The sequence below is a fragment of the Dermacentor silvarum genome, chromosome 1, assembly GCF_013339745.2.
Source record: "Dermacentor silvarum isolate Dsil-2018 chromosome 1, BIME_Dsil_1.4, whole genome shotgun sequence".
Taxonomy (NCBI): Eukaryota; Metazoa; Arthropoda; class Arachnida; order Ixodida; family Ixodidae; genus Dermacentor; species Dermacentor silvarum.
This window is the reverse complement of record NC_051154.1, coordinates 312,496,328-312,503,027: the sequence shown is the minus strand read 5'-3', so window position 1 is coordinate 312,503,027 and position 6,700 is coordinate 312,496,328. Positions and strand designations below refer to the sequence as shown.

The 6,700-nt window shown below is 41.2% G+C and overlaps 1 long non-coding RNA gene across 1 annotated transcript; it reads right to left on the bottom strand.

The window, feature by feature from the left end:
- Nucleotides 1-481: 481 nt before the first annotated feature.
- LOC125942753 (uncharacterized) lies at nt 482-6,043 on the bottom strand. The gene is made up of 3 exons (XR_007465334.1): nt 5,812-6,043; nt 5,041-5,149; nt 482-521 (listed from the first exon to the last, which is right to left on the bottom strand). It is a non-coding gene; the product is annotated as an uncharacterized LOC125942753 (long non-coding RNA).
- Between the last annotated feature and the right edge of the window lie 657 nt (nt 6,044-6,700).

Sequence of the window (6,700 nt, the reverse complement as noted above, 5' to 3'; positions counted from 1 at the left end):
ATAGAACCAACGAACGCCAACCCAAACCTCGTCCTTTCCACTCTCGCTTTATATTGCTGTGCAAGCAGTAAAATAGGATAGTGTTAGTAGTGTTCTGTCCTGTCACCTCCTTGCCTTTCCTATGAATTTTGTGCTAAATAAGGCTTTTTCTTGGAGAAAGAGTGCTAGTTTAAGGCATAAACCAGCTCCATGGCAGTTTGCAATTAAGGAGTGTAAACATTTGCTGAAAATAGGTCCACGAAGAATAACGAAGAATATTTTAAAAAGAGCACTTTAAACAAACACACACGTGTATCTATCACCAAGGCCAACCCTTGTGTCTTCTATCTTAACATATTTCTCAAAACTCAAGCTCAAAACTGATATCCAGGTGCAAGCTCTCCATATCACATTACCTTGTCAATGATGAAGCAAAGCACGCTGGTGCCTGGATGTTGTGGGACCAACACAGGTGTGGAGATCAGCACTGAACAGCAACACCGCACAGTCTGCTTACACTTTCTCTGCAGGCCCAGCCATACCTGAATTACTACAAGTGGGCTTAGTGTCACGTGAGTGTAATATAAAAAGTGACACCGTGAACAAATCAATCCTTGTTCGGTATACATATGAAAAAATGTAGATAGTCTTCATATAGAAAGCTTCACTTTGAGTAACAAATCCTGCACTATAAGAAAAATATGATGCATGAGCTATCTATGCAAGAAAATTAATTGAAGATCCCTTTTTTTGCCTCCCTCCTCCTCCTTGCGTATAGGTGGCAGTCAGGTTAAGTAAAATAGGCCACACAGCCACATAGTGTAAGCAAAGGTGGTCACTTGGTGGGCCAATTAGGATACCATAGCACGACTTGCATTCTGCAGGCACTGCATTGTTAAAGCACCAATAAGCATAGCAGCATTACCCAATAGGGCTAACAAATAAGTGTCCCCAGCAGCATAACTCGGCATTTATCCAGAAGGATTTCATTACACTTTGACAACTATCCTCCTACGGCTTGAGCCCAATTTTTGTCAACAGAAGACAACCTTTAAGCATCTGCACAAGGGCACTTTAAACAGTACCACAATAGCTTCCTGCCTAACCCCACCTTTAAAATAACATTGGTAAGTTCAGTACCATGTGTAGAACCAATCAAATTGTTCTGCAATCAAGTAAGCATCCCCTTTTCGTACACGCAAATATCAGCAACACTACTACTGCCATATGGGCATTTCATAGACAAAAACACCAAGCGCAAGAGCTGAAGCTTGGGCAAGTTGGCAACAGTTCATTTTGATGGTGTTTATGGCACACACATGCCAAAAGAATAAGCGACAGGCAGACAGTGAAAAAGAACTGTCCTCTTTCACACTTTGTGTGTCCCTTAGTGCCTTGGAATGTGTGAGCTGTGAATGCCACCATCTGCCTGTCCCTTATCTCCTTAGAAAGTATGCACTGTGAATAGCACGGAAAGGAACATAAGAGACCTGATAATGCTACAATAGATAAAAGAAAACATGCTCTCTGATGCAACACGTCTTTAAGCAACTCAATTTTCAACCAACATCCTAAGCCAGCCGCGCGTAAAAAACTCACTGAAGTTGCTGTATAAGACAACAGCTTGCTTTTACAAAAATATAGTTAAACTTATTCTATTATTTTTGCAAACTGGTGCTTGAGTACTGTGAAAAGGTGGTATTATTGAAAACCAGCTTAAATTTTGGTGTAATAAAAAAGCCTACAGTCAGCTACAGAGATCAGGCTTGATATAAATGTGCCAGTCAACACGGTAAATCAATATTTCCATGACTCTTGAGGTAAAAATAATCGCTGACAAATTCCCAACACACTATGCATGTTTTGGAGAAGACAGTGCTTTTCTACTGCAGGCATTTAACAGAGCCCCAATGAATACAGTATGATATAACTTATTGCAGGGCATTTCAAACAGATCCTCTTTATGGCTTCTTAGGGACTTGGGTAATGAGCAGTAAGTGCAGTGACATCTCTGAGCACCTCAAAGACAATACTGGTGATTACATGGCAACACAACTGCTGACATGCAAGATAACTTTCGGGCAGTGTTGTCTCATGCCACATCAATCAGACAAAACTTTAAGGGGAAACTTAAGGGAAAAATAATTATTTGAGCTGCATTATTGAATTACTCTTCCGCAAACCCAGAAAAACTGCAGTTACCAAAAAGTAGAGGCTTGATAAGCTAGAAAATACACAAGAACGATATACAGGTGGTGAAACCACAATAAAGTTCCCACACCTGCTGTCTGTCTGCTAAGGCCTAGTTAATTTGTTTTTGGCAAAAATTGACTATATTGCATTCTAAAAGAGGCAAGAACTGAACTTAGCAATTTTGGAGCAAGTGTAATGAACCGCAATAGCCAAAATACACGAAAATACTCTGGAATGCATGATGTCCTCCAACGTGGGATGTTTGGCCGCAAAATTTGGCAGGAAATGCCACTTTAACCTTCATTTTCGTTTTGCAATAAATAACCTCTCATCACAAAACTAACACAAAAAGAAAGAATACATGATGCGTCTAAACTGTCTCCAAACAAAAAAAATGTGTCCGGAGTCATTTTGTACACATTCAAACCACTTATTTTTGGCCTTGCTTAAAGTGCCTTTGTATGTCATGCAACATGAAACTGAAAAACAGGATTCACTGTAAAGGGAGAAATGAATGGGGCTCGCCTTGCGTGACGTATCTGCACAGGCTTAAGAGAAAAGTGACTTCATGGTCTAAATGAAAAAATAAAAATAAAATCACACTTTGGGCGGGTCCCACGTTATAGTACTACTCAAAATCTTGACAAGTGCTTATTCAGTCTGTACTTATCCCAAAAGCTTGGTAATGAAATACGCCCCTTTTGCACTAATGGTGTCTGCGCCAAAGGGGCTAAGGCTAAATGTTAGGTAGCCACACACATTTTAACAGTGAAATTCAAGTGCATTATGACTTTTGTCTGCCACTTTTAATAACATGTAACGGTCGATATAGCACATTATGATCTAATTATTGTGGGTCAGCATGGCCTGAGTACGGCGTGCCTAAACACTTATGTTAGGTGAGAAAGTATGGTTTCTGGTACTCTTTCGGGAAGCAGCCTATGCCTTATTCAGAACAAAAACCTTGTTTCCCTGAGAATGTCAGACAATCGCATATTTCAAATTGACCATTTGAAATGCACACAAAGCACAGCATGGTTTTGAGGGTCCCACTAACTATTGAAACGCACATCATCCAAGTTCAGCAGTCAACGTCATAACTAAGCTTGTAGAAGTGCATATTATCATATTAACAGAATAATAAGGAGAAGGTGAGAGAGATGGTCCCAACTATAAGAGAAGCAATAGCAGAGTTCAAGCTCTCTCCCATGTCAAATGCGGAAGGGCAAAGCATACCCAGCCATCGGTCACACTCTCACCTGCGACCACTGCAACAGGCTGACTGACATGCGTAACCAGCAGTTTGTGATACCACATTATCAAACCTGCAATTTATGGGACATCAGAGATCAGCTTCAAGCTTGATGCTATGCTGCTCTAGGGATGTATTATGAACTGACTACATTTAAGTGTTATGCTTCATGGTTTGTTGCAAGCTTCAGGAATTTACTTATTCATTTATAAACATATCTCATAGGCTCCAGCTGGTGTACTGCATAAGGTGGTAGGTAGAACATTGTGAGCCAAATAAAGAACATACAATAAAACAAGTAAAAAAAGAAATAAATACTCTCTCACACTGTGGTTTCCTATTTGGCAGCTAGCTTATAAAAGTGAGCAGAAATGTGTTCATGCTGGTAGTGCTTTAGAAGAATAAATAATAACAGGTTAAATAGAAAATTCAAACACTTACAAGCCACCTTCGTGGTTTTTTTCTTTCAACGTCCCTTTAGGAATGGGAATCAATGAACAGCCCCCCCCCCAAAAAAAAAAGAGAAAAAAAAGTGTAATACATGATTTTTGACTACTTAGAGAAATAAATCTAGGAACACAGAATCTGTGCAGGCATGTATGTATGGAATTAAGTGCAGTAATATATGCAATAACTTGCAATGCCCTTGTGCTTTCGTCGGGCAGCTCATAACAAGACATAAAAGGGTATGTGTGCCTCAAAACACAGTTCCTAAAAAATACGTCACTATACAGTCAGTAAGTAGCATATCATGCATATATACTCAAGCCCCCAATTATGCTTGACTCAGAGGAGGCTACTTAGGTATATTGATTAAACTGAAGGTAGGCGATATTTTAAAATATACAGTTCAAGTAGTACTTTAATATTATGTCGAAACTGGAAGTTATGAATATGGCATCTAAAGCAAAAGTGTTGTACGTTATGCCAAACCTGCCAGCCCGAGAACTTTGTATTTTGCAAAAATCCTAGACACAATGCTGTGTTGGAAAGTCAGCATGTATATTCTTAAAGTTTTCTCTCAGCGCCTACATTGCTGAATAGAGACACATTATTAACCATTAACTTGGAACAGCAGAAACTGACAACATTGCTTTTAGACCAGTGTGCTTTTTTCAGTGCTTTTGCTGTTGCCGATTTAGCCGGCTTTGCGAACTTATCTCAATAAGCTCGTCTAATACGGGTGTCATACAGTGCACTTTTCATTGCGATCAAGTCCAATCCGGATCGAATTTCTCACTTGTCATTGGCTCTTTTGTGCAAGCTGCGCGAGGAAGCCAATTGCAGTAGCTAATTTTGATCTGAATCGGGCTTGGTAGGAAGCGCCCCTCTGGTATACTCGTTAGAGATTTTGCATTGCTAATAAAGCAACACAAGTGCCATCACAATTTATTGTTTTACATGCAATTTTGCAATCTCAGACCACCCCATTTTTCAAGATTCTTACAACATATTCCCAATAGAATTTCATTCTCATAACTCAATGCAACAATAGTAAAATTGCAGAACGAGTCCAAATTCGTAAATCTCACCAAAAGATTCAGGACCGATGGCACGTACGAATTATACGAACAGAACCTAGAACTCAAAAGTGGCAGTGACTGTTTTGTACACACCTTGTCAAAGCAAGCAGATCAGATTCCTTGTCGGGCTGCTCAGACTGCATTTTGCCACAGGCTCCCATGTGGTGCAGAGATGCCTCCGTCTCACGAAATCGTGACATCCCTGAACAATAAGAAATGTTCAGTTTATTGCAATCACTGCTGAAACTGCGAACTTGTGATTTAACAACACTGCGTTAAATTGTGAACAGACCTCAGCCAGCAGCTACATGGTTGTGCAAATATCTCATTCTGACATCACGGGCAGTTATTTAACCTATCAAATGCACGAAGACATACAGAACACTCAACACAAAAAACACATGTTGTCTTGACAATATATAAGCAGAAGAACTTGCATACAAGCTAAAATGTGCTCATGATTCAGACAGAGCAATCTGGTGCCGTCTCGCGCAGATGTTAGCTGTGAAGACAACACGTCAACGTACTTCTAGGAATATATATACCATTTCTTGCTGAGAAATTACGTACAGAAGCAGTGACACTCGCGGCATCAATTTTTGTACCCGTTCAGACTAAACGATACTCGGCGCTAGTGTATTTCATAACATAAAGCAAAGAAACAATATATGAAGCTCTTGGCAACATCCTATACTTGTTTGAGGGTAATTTTCATAAAACGTTTTGCTAAATGTGTACTACGGCATTAATAACAAACATTAGGAAATCACTTTTATAATTTTTGTCGCTGTACTAATCATCTTGTGCTCCGCCTAACAAGGCACACTACACGAACTATAAAAATGCGCCAAGCGCCGGACTTACCTTTCGAGACATACTCGGCAAACGCTCCTTCGTGTCAGGTCCGGCGGCATCGACTGCACGAACTGTCCTTCCGGCATAAACACTGTTAAATTGCGGATGAACGTAATAGTACAATTTCCAACACATTCTTCCGTGCACTGTGAACCGCTGCGAGATCGGCGAGAGTACCAGAGGCTGCTAATGAGCCGGGAACAAAGAGCGCGAATGGACCGAACTACAATGACCAACAACGCCGCACCGCACGAAAGGTACAGCTAGCTCGCAGCGTTGCACAGGCCCAGGGGCTTAGCGATCGCTGATGTGTACAAAAAAGAGCACATTTTCTCTCAGCAAAGCGTAAATATGATTAAACTACCACATCAACCGTCCGCAAGGAAAATATTCATGCAGCGCTCACATACCGACAGCCGAACGTTTCTAGACTGGTAACATTTTGACAGCCGAACACAGGAAAATGATGTAATTTCGTCAAGATAGAGGCACCGGAAGCTTTGCAAGAGCCGGATCAACGTCATGGCGGCCATATTGTTTACATCGTCGTCTACCGTTTTGTCGTCTCAGGCAACGTTGGTCTCTGGCTCCTCGGCACGGTGTGTGATCGCATGGATGGTGGCGGCTGGTATTCACATGTTATGCGAGTGATGCGGCGTGTTTCAACAACGTTTCTTTCAACATCGAGGACAGCAACCTGCGGAGCAGCCGTATCAACCGGTCAGGGCCGTTAAATCGCAGCATATAGTGGTTTGGTTTGTGAATGTTTGTGAATTCAACAAGGTGTCCGTGTTTTAATGCGGCGTTATCGACGACGCATTTGGTGTCGAGTGGCGTTGTCGACGCACTTTGTTCTGGCTTGTGTGCCGTTTTGCGGATGTGTATAGTTCATGAAGAG